Below are 15,684 nucleotides of genomic sequence, written 5' to 3' on the forward strand. Positions count from 1 at the left end.
AACAAGTAAGGAGGGTGATCAAATCTATTCCCTGCAACAACCTTTGTAGACACCACAGGGAAATATCAAACGTAAAGGAGTCAGAAATGGAGTCACCCAAAAAGGAGGAGAAATATTTCCCGTCTTCAACGAAGAGAACAAATTAAAAGAGGCTTAATTTGTCAGGGGAAAATAAAACATGTTTGAAATCGCAGGATGCTGGCTCTCCATACAGTGTACTAAGAAGTACACTGTGCAGAGAGTCCAGTGGGTCCCCAAATTGTATGCAGACGCTAAAGTAGATAACACTAACGCTCCCTTTTGTGGTAGTGTGGGCGAGCAGTTAGTCTTTTCAGAGGGTAGTGAGTCAATAAAAGACACATACTGGAAGAATAAATCTGAGACCAATTTAGAAAAATAACGTTTATTTTTATATATGTTTTAAATCCAAGAACTTTGTTCATAGGTAAGTATGGTTTTCAATAGTAATTCGTACAGGTAAGTAAAGCTTTTAAAGTCATGCACCTTTACGCAGCATGCATTCCTATGGAAGGAAAAGTCAGAGATGCATAAAGTAAATAGTCTGTTTCAGAAGTTCACCTTCAGGGTTCGAAGTTGTATTGTACCAAGGTCCAAAGTACTACCAGCAGTTCTTCAGGAACTGACTGGGTTCTGCCTGGAGCAGGGTGTTGGTGAAGTTGGTAGCTGGCATGTAACAGCGAAGAGGGGCCCACCCAAAAACAGGGGGACTTGGGGACAATTCTGATAGTTCCCAAATGGGGGTGTGGTTTGCAAGGGGTATTTGAGCAAGGGGGCACAGCCGATCCGTCAGCTGGGCTGGGTGTGCAAATATGCCACTTCTGGTCAAAGACAAACAGCTGGCAAGGGCAAAAGCAGGGCAACTGGGCCACTCATGAAGCGGGTCTCAGTGATGCTGATGTCCCTCAACAGCTGCTTAGTCCTGGTGCAGTCGGAATCTAGAATGGACTCTCACTTAGGTGCTTGGTGCAGGGCGTCCGGTACCCAGGGGGTTGATGCTGCACGGCTTCTGTTGGTCCTCTTGTCCTGTGGGGGAACAGATCTGACCTTCCAGAGCACAAGTTCCTCTTCCTGGTCATCAGCGGCATCTCTCGGGCCTGGGAGCTGCAGGGCGATGGACCGGCCTCTGCTTGTCTGTGCCTGCGGACTGCAGGGGAGTAGCTCCTGTACTCCAAAGCAGACAGTAGGCTGTAGGCGGTTTTCAAAGTGCTGTCGGGCCAACCAAGGCTTTAGTAGTTCTCCGGCTCACAGGACGAGTCACTCTGGGGGGCATTTCCATTATCTGGAGAGACCTGGGCCACATAAGAAAGGCGCCAGGGCCTTTGAAGCTTCATGCCCTGGAACGCACATCCTGTGTCGAGGAGGTTTGAACACCTCCACCCAGAGCAGGTTTTCTTCCTGGCCTCTGAGAGTGAAGTCTCTCACCTCAGGAATTCAGAAACCTGTCTATGGTGGCTAGCTGGTAGAGACCAGTCAGTCGACACACTAGTAGTCGGTAGTTTTTTTTAGAGAGTATTGCTCGGGTGCCCTCTGGGTGCCCTCTGGGTGCATTGCTTAATAAATCCGCCATCAGTGTGGGTTTATCATGACGAGGTGTTTGGTAACAAAAACCTTGTAGTACAGTGAAGCGATCGTGTAGCTGCGGAACTCGTAATCACGAGTGTCCTGCCCATATGCTTGTCTCGGCTTCCCTGTGCACTTGTCTCGGCTTCCCTGTACACTTGTGATATCTAAGGTTCTGCTTAGATATCACAGGGACACGTCCACTAAGGCAGTTAGGCCCACACACGGAGTATAGTGCACCCTGCCTTAGTGCTGTAAGGATGGCCGTTGTAGGAGTGGCTTACCTATACCACATGCATTGTTTTGCTGGCATGGGACACAGGGTTGTGTGCCATGTCGACCCTTCATTTTATTTTTCTCTACACCAAGGCACACCGGCTGCAATGGCAGTTTCCATTGAGCTTGGTGAGCGGCCCCTTAGTGTGGTACAATTCATGCTGCAGCCCTTAGGGGCCCTCTTTAGTCCTAAGGTCCTAGGTACCAGAGGTACCACTTACTAGGGACTTACATGGATCCTAAAGGGGTGGCTATTGTGGAAGAGATGTACAAGTTAGGGAAAAAACACTGGTACTCAGGACCTGGTTAGCAGGAGCCCAGTACACTTTTAGTCAAAGTTGCACCAGATACCAGGCAAAACGTGGGACATGAGCATGTCAAAAGGGGCACTTTCCTACAGAAATGTAGACAGACTTCTAAGAAAAGGCCTGTGCTTTATAAAATTTAGCCTGTCCCGGAAATCAACCTCCTCAAATGTTCAGAGTCCTCTGTGTAGGAAGGTGGAATCTAACTGCATGGTTACCCCCACCTTTTGCCTGGTGTTTTGCAGGTTTTCGACTTAGTTTGACTGGGATCCTGCTAATGGGGACCCCAGTTTATCTGTTTTCTCCCTAAATTGATTACAAGTACTTTAGGTACACTCCAGATTGGATTCTGGGGTAGCCTTATACGTCCCAAGTATATGGTATACTATATACCCAGGGCATAGGTACCCCAGAGGCCTCTCAGGGGCTGCAGAATGTATTATGCCACCCCTGTAAAGCCCTCCAAAATGACACCACAGGTATGCTACAGCTGCCTGTGTAAGGTGGTGTATGCACCCCTTACTTAGATATAGATTCCGTATATCTACCTTATATCACTACACATAGAAACCTATCAGTCACCCCTATGGCAGGCCTTATCAATCCTGAAGGCAGGGTGCTTGGTTTTGTGTGAGAGGTTGCTCATGCATGAGCAGAGCCCCTCTGCAGCCTTCGGAATCTATTCTCCGGGGTTGGTCTGTGATGCAGCCAACCATATACTCTTAAGTGCATTATAACCTTGCGGTAAATGCTAACTTTGAAATGGCTGCAAGAAAACATGTCGTGTTTGGTGTCAAACACCTTGTCACCCTGAAGTGACCCAGACTCTGTCCCCTCTGCTTTCAGGTTCTTCTCAGCTCCGACCCAGGCTTGGATCACACCAGACACTTCTCAACTTCCCGGCAGCAGCACTTCATCACGCCATTGAAATCAACCTGTGTTTCCGACACCACTTGACCCCTATGCACCTGGCTCTCCTGGGATAGGTAACACGGGTACCTCGGTACTCTCAAGGGTGCTGGCCGTAGAACCTTCTATGTTCCAAAGGGTTTGCTTGAAGTCCTCTCCTAAGTGCCCTTAATCTTTAAAATCCCAACCGCGACTTTCCCATAGAGTTGTACGGAGCTTGCGGCTGTGTTCTCACAATGCATGCGTCCCCCGTGGGTCCCCTGTGTCTCTACCTTGGGTGGTTCCTTGGGGTCCCAGCGATTCTCCGTGCTCCAGGCACTGTGTCTTGTCAAGTCGTGGTTGTTATACCACTTTCTTAGTATATGGTTCGGTTTACCCTTGGAGCCCGCTTTGTATTGTGCTATTTACTGTCGTTCTAGTACTGTAATATTGTATGCCTTGTTCTCTAATCTCATAAAGAGGTTAGTAGAGAGTGTTTAGAAATAAATACATATATTTTATATATACCTGGTGTGGTTCTCCTTTCATTTAGTTATTCAAGAGGTTATAATCTGGTAAACCAAGCTGCTTTACACTCCTTCAAGACTTAGCCTGAAGGCTGCTCTCCATAGCTACCACTAGGATAGCTCTCAATAAAGGTTGTCTTTAACCTATTCATCAATAAGGGTTGTTTGGACTGGTACAAGGTGCCCACTATAACTAGTGGACCGCATATACCAGGCCAACTTCTAACACTCTGCATTTGAGCTTAGTATGCGGATCAGTTCAGAACTCTCAGGGCCAGCTTCTCCTCTAAACCCAGAAATTGCATTTTTATATGTAGCCTTCTGTTTCTATTTTTTGGCGATATTGTACCCTCCTAAGTATGCTTTCGGAAGCACCTCAGCCTCTGACGATAGAGAACTTAAAATGTTTTGAGGCGTTCAGTGGTCGAGGAAGAGCTCTGCAATGGCCACTTCCTGCCTCTGCCCAAGCTTAGAGTACAACCCTCTGGGTGAGGCTAATGATACAAGAGGCCTCAGGTGGTAATAATTTGAGTTCGTCCCACAGTCAAAGTGGATTTTGTGATTGGTTCTGAGGTGTTTGAAGTACCATGGCACGTTCTTAAACTTCTCCAGCTAGAGATTAATATGGGACACTAAGAGTGCTTGGGCTTGGAGTGATAACACGAGAAAAAGTTATTATGGAACAACACTCATTTTTTATATGTATATAATGTCACACAGCAAACGTGGTCCATTTAAAGGGCCTTCCAGACTATAATCTCATTAGTAAACAGCCCCTTGCTCTCCATGTGGCCCTCCACCTCGAGGCCTTCAACTCTACTAAATGTTTGCCTTCTTGGAAATACCGAACTACTACTGATAACCTCAAATTATTATGTATTAAATTACTCATTTGTTTACCAGTCCCTAATATTCAAAGCATGGATTCTGCTCTCTAATATGTATATTCGTCCAGGAACACCCATGTCTTGAGAGAAATTTGGTATGAAATAGGCATAATTCTGTCCTAGAAACCGAGCATGAAATTACGTATACGGAGTAATTTTAATGTTAAAAATATGTTCCTTATTTGTGATTTAATGGATCAGAAGAGTGTCAGAATGCTTGGGAAAATTCCCGATTCTAAACTAAGTAATTTAAAAGCAAATAAACAGGGAATTATGTGGATGTTAATGTACTAGAATGATTTTGTATTCTGTTAAATTTTAGGGCTCAGAGTAACACTCCCACTGTTTGCACATGCACTAAACATCAAGAGCCGATTCATTTGTAGACTACATTTTAATTTTAATTGTTGGCAGTATGTTTTTGTCTAAAAGTGATATGATTGTATTCGCTGTGATTTAAAAAATTTTTTTTTATTGCATTTCAAAAAAGAAAAGCAACATTCTCCACAATCCCACCGTGCAAGGTGATCCTGTACATTAAAATTAAAAATAAACATCAAATTATAACAAACCAATAAAAGCACACGTCTTTAACAATCAGTATTGTACTGTCGGACTGAGAGATAGAGGTACTGTACTGTCTTTATAAATATGCTGCGTCTTCATGGTGCAGAGCGTTGAAATATGTCGCATCGAACCCACATCGCTCTGTGCATCCGCCGTTGCCCTTTTATGTAGGAATTGTCTCAGTGGTTCCCATATATCCTTTGGCCTTGATGCTGGCGGCAATTCCTCCGCCTATAACTCCATATTATCTTTACAATACACAAGATCTTTAATCCAATGTTCAGTTTGTGGTGACCATTTCCCTCCCCATGTCATGGCTACCCTACGTTTGGCCATTAGCAGTGCTAGGTGCACAGATCAGCCCACCACCCCCCTCGCATGTGGAACACAGCACGATGAACCTACACGGGGAGTGCACTGTATCTCCAGCCCCGACATTTCTATGATATCCCGCAGACCAGTAACAGGCCACCTTTCTACACTCTCAAGCAAGGGGAGTGCACTGTATCTCCAACCCCCACATTTCTATGATATCCCGCAGACCAGTAACAGGCCACCTTTCTACACTCCCAAGCAAGGGGAGTGCACTGTATCTCCAACCCCCACATTTCTATGATATTCCGCAGACCAGTAACAGACCACCTTTCTACACTCCCAAGCAAGGGGAGTGCACTGTATCTCCAACCCCGACATTTCTATGATATCCCGCAGACCAGTAACAGGCCACCTTTCTACACTCCCAAGCAAGGTGCAAGAAGTCTGCTTTGTGTTGTCCTCACCTCACGCAACGGCTAGAGTCGTGCTGTGCATAGCGGTGTAACCTCACTGGCGTATAATACACCTGATGTATATACTTAATATGTATTATACGCAAATTTCCATTTGAAGCAAGTTTACCCGTCAGTCGAGGGCCGTGGCTTAGCCGGCTGCAAGATGGCCGCACCTTGAGTGGGCTCTGCCGGCCAAGCCTATAATCCTTCAACATCTGGCAGACTCATTGCACATCGCTGCCTGTAACCCTACCACTGTGGCTCACCTGCACCTGCATTATGTTGGAAGTAAAGTCGGCGGTGTCTGAGATCGCCGCCCAGCTTGAACAGTTGACTTCCCGCCTTGACGTGGTCAAGTCCAGGGTGGACTCCCGTGACAACCGTCTGCTTCACGTCGAGTCAAGAGAGTCTGATGTGGAGGACTCCGCCATCCAAGACTGCTAAAAATTACTCCAAATGGACAAAATCCTCGACCTCATTCGTTCTAAGAACAAAGATTTGGAGGCCGGCTCCCGCAGTAGTAACCTCCGCATCACTGAAATGCCGGAGTCCACTAACATATCTAAGATGGAGGATTATGTGGAGCAGCTGTTATGAGAACTGTTTGGTGACGCGCTCTCCCAGGTCTTTATCGTGGAGAGAGCACACCGCTCCCTCGGCCTGTCCCTGGACTGCGTGCTTGCCCGATAATTGCAAAAATCCTCAATTTCCGGGACCGAGACGCGGTCCTCCGGTCTGCCAGGGAGAAGGGTGAGATACGACATCAAGGTAATACTTTGTCTTTCTACCCTAACTACACCCTGTCTGTGCAGGCTGCCCGCCGTGAATTCCTGCCCGCAAAACGCATTTTGCAAAAACACGAAGTGTCCTACTCTTTAGCCTACCTGGCCAAACTGTGAATCTAAAACCCTGGTATTCCCGGATCCAAAAGGACCCCTCGCTTTTGCTAAACAGTTGGACCATTCTCATCACACCACTCCAACTAGTTCTCAAGACCCAGTTGCAGCCAATATGAGTGACAATGACTGAAATGTATCCTTTAATTGCTCTTGGCCCCGTGTCTTCCTGTATAAGACTGTAAAACACAATGTTGGTCCCTTTCTTTTGGCTGCCCCCTGACTGTTTAATTGGCCGTTGTTCACCACTGCATCTATTCACTGGGTTTACTGGCTAGTCCTTGGTTGTATTGCATTAACTTCCTTTGTTGTCTGCTGAGAGTTTTGGCTTGGCCACCCTGCCTTTTCTGGCAGGGGAGTATGCTGGGCGCTGCCATGCCCCCATGGGATGATTCCCACTTCTGTTGCTGACTTTTCCCCTCCCGGTTGGGGCCCCCTGGAATTGGTGTGGGTGGTTGCTCGACCTGATTGGGGGGTTGGTGTGGGTGGTGGTGGATGGGCTTTGGGTTGTTGTGTCCTCCTTTAGAGGCGCTTTTGTGGTTTATTGGGCTTCTTCTGACTTCACATTGCAAGATTCATGCTTCCACTCCTTATGCTGTGGGTGGGTTTGTTTGGGTGGGTTCTTTGGGTTGCCTTGTGATTTTTTTTCTTGAGGCGTTATTGTTTATATGTTCTCATTCCTTGTATATCTTCAGTATGCATCAAATCACTGCTGCACCCGATCAATGCACTGTGCTTGTGCAAGACACCCCACCCTCCCTTCGACTGGTGTCCTTTGGGTGGTCACTGCCTGCCTCCCCTCTCTCGCATCCTTGTTGCTCCCCTGTTGCTACACCTTCCCTCCTTACAGGTACTTGCTGGCTCCATTTCAAGCTCCGAGTGGCTGCCTTGCCTTCTCACTACCCAAATATGCTCTCCCCGCTATACGCACTAGCTTCCTGCCACATATCGTGTTCGCTGCCCTGCGCTCCATCCCTCTTTGCTCTCACACAGTATGACTGATACCATATGCTGAACTTGGAATATTCGTGGCCTTAATGACCACCGCAAAGCCCGGCTCATTCATTCTCACCTACTCCGGCACAAAGTTAATATTTGTCTTTTACAAGAGACTCACCTGTTGCCTGCGACCTCTGCTAGGCTCCAGTCACGCCACTGGGGTGAATCGCACTCCTCCATTTTGATACGTAGGGGGCTTCCATGGCACACTAATCAGGTACTTACTGACCCTGAGGGATGGTATGTTGTTTTACATGGCTCCCTACTTTCGCAACCAATGACGATTGCTGCTGTATACGGTCCTAACTCTGATGACCCTGATTTTTTCACTAATATATGGCACTTAATCTCGTCTTTGGGCCCTGCGGCACTCCTCTGGGAGAGGGGGGGGGGTTGATTTTAATGTTACACTTTCTGCAGTCCTGGACCGCTGTGGCCCCTACTCTTCACACTCGCGCTCTGCGGCTCTCCTGTAGTCGATATTAGTCGACAACTCACTGTACGATGCATGGCGTCACATGTGGCCCGAGGCCCGCGAGGGAACTTGCGTCACCGGTGCCTGTGGCTGCTGATCCAATATTGATCTTTATATCACCTCCCCTGACGTATTCACCTGGCTAACTTCCGCTAACAATATGGCGCGCACTTTCTCTGACCATGCACCAGTCCAGCTTTGTCTTCGCCTTCCTAACTCCCCACAGAGGGCCTTTGTCTGGCGGCATCCCCCGAACTCTCGCCGCGACTCCGTCTTCTGTGACAAGATCCAAACCGCGATCTCTAACTATTTTGATTTGAATGTCGGCTCTGCAGATTCGCCGTCGACTCTGTGGGAAGGTTTTAAGACTGTGATTCGCGGCGAGTGTATTTCGAAACAATCTGGAGTCCTCCGCTCCAGCCGCACCACTTTAGAAAAACTAGAATTGGGATCAAGGCTTTGGACTCTGCTCAGGCAATCCACCCCAACTCCGAGACGCTTGCTCGTCTGCGCGAAAAACATTCCGAATTTGCTGAGGAGGCCGATAGGGAACTCTCCTTCCTTGGCTGAGAGGTCCGGGCATTCTGCTTCGGCGAGGACGATTGGACTAGCAAGACTCTGGCCAACCTCTTTCGTCCCCCCGTGCTGCATCGTATGTCGCGGCACTTCAGGACGGCGGCCCTGCTAGAACTACCTTCCCTGAGGAAATTAAGTTGTGCTTTATGGAGTATTACACGCACCTCTACACTGCGGGCTCCACTCCTTCGCGTGAGAACTTCGACCAATATTTTGATACCATCTCCCTTGTTTGGTTCGAAGACCATCATCGTAAATTTCTCGACGAGCCCTTTTCTAAAGAAGAGATACTCGCTGCCATTAATAGTTTGCCCAGTGACAAGGGCCCCGGCTCAGACGGCCTCCCTGCTTCGTTCTATAAGACATTTGCCCCGCTCCTGGTACCGCTCCTGGCTGCCATGTATAATGACTCCTTCGATAATGGCCTCCTCCCGCCATCGCTCTGTGAGGCAATGATAACACTTCTTAAGCCGGATCAACCTCCGGATTGCTGCGATTCTTACTGCCCCCTTTCTCTAATCAATGCGGACAATAAAATCTTTGTGAAGCTGATAGCCTCCTGTCTTCTCCTCCTTATGCCCCTCATCGCCCTTCCGGACCAGTCCAATTTCATTCCAGGCCGCGCAACATCCCATAACCTCCGGACGATATTCTCTGCCCTGCATCAGATTAATCCTAGCTTCCCTGCAGTGGCTGCTCTTCTCGATGCCACTAAGGCTTAGAGTGGCCCTACTTATTCTATATCTGCCGAGTCTCGGCTTCAGCAATATCTTTATTCGCAAAATTCTACTCCTTTATACGCGCCCTTCAGCCCGCCTTCGGCTCAATGGACAAGTCTCTGACCCCATTTTAATTGAACTTGGGACTCGGCAGGGGTGCCCGCTCTTCCCTATGCTCTTCGCTATTGCGATGGAGCATCTTGCGGCCAGACTCCGGCAACACCACACTCACACTCATGCAGATGATATTACACTGTATGTCTGCCACCCCCAAGACCATCTCAGTCCTCTTGTGCGGGAGATAATGCGGTTTGGTGGATTCTCCGGCATACAGGTGAACTGGAGCAAGTCAGTGCTGCTCCCTCTTACTGATGCCACCAAGCCATTCACCCCCGGACTTTCCTTTTGTATGGGCCTCTGGCCCACCCGCTATTTAGGTATCTTTGGAGGGCCAATTTTGGACGTGCGGTGGACTGGCTCGGGTCCAAATACCTCATTGGAACCGGCTCCCTCTGTCGCTGGCTGGGCGCATTGCCATCACCAAGATGGTAGTCCTCCCGAAATTTCTTTACCTCTTTTTGAATATCCCCATACCAGTAACTGCCCATTTTTTTCGTAAGATTCGTTCCCTGATCATTTCTCTACTCTGGGCTGGCAAGCAGCGCGGAATTGCATATTATGTCATTACTCTCCCAATGTCGACTGGAGGCATGGGCGCCCCCAATTTTAAACTATATGCCTTAAGTGCCCAGGCCAGCTTCCTACATTTCTGGATCCACCCCTCCCCTTACCAGCCGCACGTCGCGGTCAAAGTGGATCTTGCTGCCACTTGGCCGCTGACCACCGGCACGTTTGCTCCGGCCAGTCGCACACGAGCTGCGGTGGACACAGTCGAGACCTTGCGCTGGGCCTGGTCAGGATTACGTCCTCTTTCTAACGCTCCGATGCTATCGGCTAATACTATGCCGATTGTGCGTCACCCTGCTTTCCCCCCCTTTCAACCATCCGGCATGTCCAAGCATGACGCCCACCTGGGGCTGGGGACACTTGCGGATCTCTACACCGGAAACACCTTCGATTCTCTCCCTGCTACCTCTGGCCCTATGGATACACTGCTCTTTTATCAGCTGCGGGCTATCTGCAGGGGGTTATACCCCACGCTCCCCAACCTCCACCTTCAGTGCTCTCTCTTGACTTTATATATTCCTCCCTCACCCCCGGAAACTGGTGACCAAATTATACACCCTTAGGTTGTCGACCTCCTCCATCTCCACTGATCGTGCCCGCGTGGCGTGGGGCGAGGACCTTGATATTGACATCTCCCAAGCCGACTGACTATATTGCTGCAGCCAGACAAAGAAACTATCTCCCTATTACCGCCTCCGCTTCATACATTTCAAATACTTGCACAGACTATACCGTACCCCTGTTCAGCTACATAAATTGGGACTCATTCCTAGCGACAGGTGCTTGCGTTGTTCTGCCCCTGCTGCAGATTTTGCTCATCTTGCTTGGCTATGACCTAAGGTGGTGGATTTCTGTCGGGAGGTCTGCGCCGCCCTCTCTGAGATCACCTCCTTACTGGTCCAGCCCGACTCACTGTTATGCCTGCTGGGTGTTGTCAAGTTGTGCCCGGATGCCTCTCGTCGATTGGTTGCAATGCTGCTTGTCCTTGCGCGGTGTAGGGTGTCCATGTGCTGGGGGCGCAGGCCAGCGCCTAAGTTCGCCCACTGGCTTGAAGATGCATCGAGATGTCAAACCCTATTGTCTGAATTCTGAGACCTTATACCTGCTAGGTCTCGCCCGCTCGACATATGGGGCCCCCTGGTGACGTACCTTCACACCCGATCACATTCGAGCCAGACTGCCTCTCCCACGCTCCCCACCGGCTCTCCGCCTGCGGCAGCTGCCGTTATTGGTCAGTAGCTCTCTCCCTCCCTGTCCCCCCTCTCCCACCGGCCGGACCTGCTTCTCCCTCTGCAGTGATGCCACACATACTATAGTTATGTTTTGTCCAAAGGTGCTTTGCCATGTTGTACAATATAATGTTTTTTGTCTGAATGCTTTTCCCACTATTGATGTACTCCGCAAATGGCCTTATGTGTACGATGCTCTGATTTGATGTAAGCGTGTATTTTTACAATGCTGAATCTGTTAAATAAAGGTTTTAGAAAAATACAAAAATAAAAAGTTTACCCGTCTGTCCTTACATGTTCCCAATTTTCCGCTGATATCGGGGAGATGAGACTGTCATTCCATCTCTCCCAACCTTTGTCTGGGCCATCCAAACTCTTGTCTCGTATTGTCCTATATAATCAAGTGATCAGTTTTTTATTTGTGGGAGTAGTTAGGACCAGTTGCAAGGAGTGCAGTATGGGGGGCTCAAGGGGATAAGTGACATAGTGTGATCTAATTGCGTGCCTAAGTCTGTGAACCGTGAATCTGAATAGCAGTGTGGGGCTGCGTACGTATTGCGCGGTGTCTGTGGTATGGAATGTCCCCTCTGGGTACAGATCTTGCATCAGCTGCAAGCCTGCCTCTTGTAAGAGCCGCATCAAGCCTGCCTCGTGAGTCACTAATAGCGCAGCATGGTGTTCTATATGCATATATGGGTAGTTTGTGGGCTAGTCTCCCTATCGCCTGCCACGCAGCTATCGTTGTATTTATCGTGTTAATGTCCGTTTTCGGGATTCCGCGCTTCGTGTGTGTGAACATACTGTGTAAAGGAACAGGGGAGGCATCCCCTTCCTCCACTGCAACATGAGGGGTAAATGCATGCCGTCTGACCCAATAATACACATACTGTGCCTGAGCACTCAAATCGTAGACATGCAGGTCGGGCACCCATAACCCTCCCTTATCATAATCACGTGTAAGGACAGACCAGCTCACTCGGGCCTGTTTGCCCCCCCCCAGACCAGTCTGAGTAAAGTCGTGCGGAGGATGTAAAAAAATCCCTTCGTCAGGGTGAGCGGTATATTGGTAAACAGATTTAACAAGCATTGGCATAGCCAATAGGTCTCACCTTTGGAATCTTATAAGTGTTTATTCCATGCAACAGTTGATGTTGTTGCACCAATAATATTGTGCTGCATAACTAAATACTTATAAGGTCCCAAAGGCGAGACCTATTGGCTATGCCAATACTTGTTTTAGGACTTGTGCCCTGCCTTCAGCCACTCCTGCCTGGATTTCTGCCAACAACACCGCGTGCTAGGAGTTTTGAGCCCGTACTATTCATTTTAAAAGCACAACTAAACCTACATGTCCCAAAATGAAAAAATGCTATATACTGAAAAGACAGGAAAGGCTGAAAGAAAGGGTTGCATGTGACGCTGGATACTAGAGAGGTATACAGCAAACTGCAGATTAAAGCACTATGGAAAAAACGTTACTGTTATTACTCGTTGTTTTTTTTTTTTTTTTCCTGCATATACTTTCATCTGAAATCTCAAGTTGAGTGAGCGGGTCGGTCGTATACTTGCTATTCGTACTAGACAGAGAACAACGTCAGGACGGATTAATGAGATCTCTGACGGTAAAGGAGGTAAAGTCACAGATACCGACGAAATTAAAGAGGTTTTTAGACAGTTCTATGGCAAATTATATAGTAAAGATCAGCTAGGAGCTCCTTCAGACATCCAGCAGTATCTGTCGGATTTAACTCCTCCACACCTGTCTGATCCGGACAGGGAGGCACTTGATGCACCTTTTAAAGTCGAGGAAATATTAGTGGCTCTTAATAGTCTCCCCTCTGGCAAGGCTGCGGGGCCTGATTTAATTCCCACTGAGTTTTATAGAATATTCCAAAATATACTAATTCCTGATTTGGTGGATACTATCCTGCAGGCTCAGTCTGGATATTCTGTCCCAGAATCATGGGCCGGGGCAGATATGGTGGTGATTTTAAAAAAGGGCAAGCCTTCTCTGGAACCAGGCTCATATAGGCCTATCACCCTTATGAATGCGGACGCCAAAATATTCTCAAAGGCGATGGCTATTAGACTCTCCAAGATAATAGCACAGTTGGTCAGTCCTACACAGCATGGGTTTATACCAGGGAGGGGGACGGCGCACCATGTTCGTAAAATAATTACCTTACTGGACGCAACGGAAGTCTCAGGAGACCCTATGTCGGTTATCCTTCTAGATGCAGAGAAGGCATTCGATCGGGTCTCCTGGGACTACCTCTGGGCCGCATTAGCTTGGTGGGGTATTGGGGTAGGCTTCATTAAATCAATACAGGCACTTTATCGGTCACCTATAGTTCAGCTTAGAATTAATGGAGAACATACACTGCCTCTCCAGATTAACAGAGGCACCCGACAGGGGTGTCCATGCTCGCCTTTGCTATTTGCAGTTTATATTGATCCGCTGATCCGCAGGTTTGAATTAAATGAACAAATCGCTCCGATTGATATTCAAGGTCAGCTCTGTAAAACTCTGGTATATGCAGATGACGTGGCGATAGTCTCTCCCTCCCCAATTAGAACAATGTTGGAAGTAGAAATGGAGGCTGAGGTCTTTGGACGGATTTCTGGATACGCTCTAAACAGCTCTAAGACACAGATAATAAAGAATAGGCAGACGACCTGTAATGATGGGAGAGTAGTGGATTCAGCGATCTATTTAGGTATTAACATTTCGGCAGATGTAGGAAAGATCGTGAAGCAAAATATCGAGCCAATAATGGTAAAATGTAAGAAAGATCTGGACAGGATCCACAATCTTCATCTTTCCTTGGTGGGTCGATCAAATGTGATTAAAATGCTTATTTTGCCCAAATTTCTTTATTTATTTAGGACAATTCCTTTGTTATTCGAAGGTAAATGGTTTCTTGCAATCGAACACTTGATTAATAAATTTATTTGGGCACAAGGGAAAACCAGGAGGGCATTACGGTTTCTATCTCTATCCAGGGATAGGGGGGGCTGGGCAGTACCGGACTTTAAGTTGTATTACTGGGCATCAGCCATACAATATATGAGGGGGCTGATGGGAGGAGACAATTCAGATATTCAGATTAAATCAGACTCAACTGATATTTATGCATTGCTTATAGGGGAAGATGCTGGCAACTGTTTTTTGAAATATACAGACCCTGGGTATTATAAACGAACAAAATTTAAGACACTACTAGCAGGATTTAAAATTTGGGCAGCATTGAGTAAAAAACTTGGGTTGGGAAGATTCAATGCTTACACTAGGATCGAGGGGAATTCATCTCTTCCAGTAGAGATATTTGCAGACAGGATTATGAGTGATTGGGGACGGCGGGGGATCTGTAAATTTGGGGATTTTACGGGAGATCAAGGTTTCTTGGAGTTCTTGGAGCTTCAAGGGAAGTATGGTTTTCCTAGGAATAATTTCTTTAAGTTTCTACAAGTTCGGAGTTATCTGCAGAATAAGAAGGGTGGGTTAGCTGGGTTCAGTAAAAATAGGATTCTCGACATGATTGAGTCTGGAGCAGACTGTTCCATAAAGAAAATTTATGCTGAGTTGTCTTTATTAAAAGGTGATGATTTGGAAAAATTTGGAAAGAAATGGGGTGATAAGCTTCAGATTGATCAGGACTGCTTCCAGGACTCTCTCGAATTAGGGCGGACTATACTTTGCTCGGCAGCCCTTCAGTCTCAGCATTACAAGACGATTTATTCATTATACCATACTCCCGATAGGATTTTTAAATGGGGGGGCACGACGGGAATTACTTGCCCCCGATGCAATAGTAGTGAGGCTGATATTGTTCATATTTTTGCAGTGTGTCCCCATCTCAATCTTCTGATTAAGGCTATTGAATCTTTTTTAGATATAAGTTTAGGAATTAATGTTGTCCTTACACCAGTATGGATCCTTTTGGGAGTAGGAGGGGCAGAGGAGGAATCTGCCTCATCTCTCTTTCTGTTTGTGGCTATGTCCGTTTATAGAATATGTATTGCATCCGCCTGGTTGGATAAGACAGCTCCAACATTCCATCAATGGCTGGCCAGATTATTAGCAGCGTATAATTTGGAAAAAGGGATATATGATAGAAAGGGGAAAAAGGGTAGAGCCTTAGGTAAGCGTATATGGGAACCTGTGAGCAGATGGAAGGAGACTCCCTGAACATAGGGAGATTGTTTTAGGGAATGTAAATTCTTGGGTCTTGGCTTCTTTTTTTTTTTTTTTTTCTTCTTTTTTTCTTTTTTTTTTTTTTTTTCTATCAATGTTCCTCCCTA

At 47.3% G+C, this 15,684-nt stretch overlaps 1 protein-coding gene across 3 annotated transcripts in view; it reads left to right on the forward strand.

Annotated features, from left to right (window-relative positions):
• Positions 1–15,684, forward strand: part of INTS10 (integrator complex subunit 10) — a 457,110-nt gene that overhangs the window by 104,478 nt on the left and 336,948 nt on the right. Inside the window, exon 1 of one of the 3 annotated variants that reach the window (XM_085627600.1) lies at positions 3,127–3,148. The exons of the other annotated variants lie outside the window; for them this stretch is intronic. The gene's annotated coding sequence lies outside the window, so the exon portion shown is untranslated. Of the gene's footprint in view, positions 1–3,126; positions 3,149–15,684 lie in introns of those variants that run through there. 3 annotated transcript variants of the gene reach the window in all.

Source organism: Triturus cristatus, chromosome 2_1 (assembly GCF_964204655.1).
Source record: "Triturus cristatus chromosome 2_1, aTriCri1.1, whole genome shotgun sequence".
NCBI lineage: Eukaryota > Metazoa > Chordata > Amphibia > Caudata > Salamandridae > Triturus > Triturus cristatus.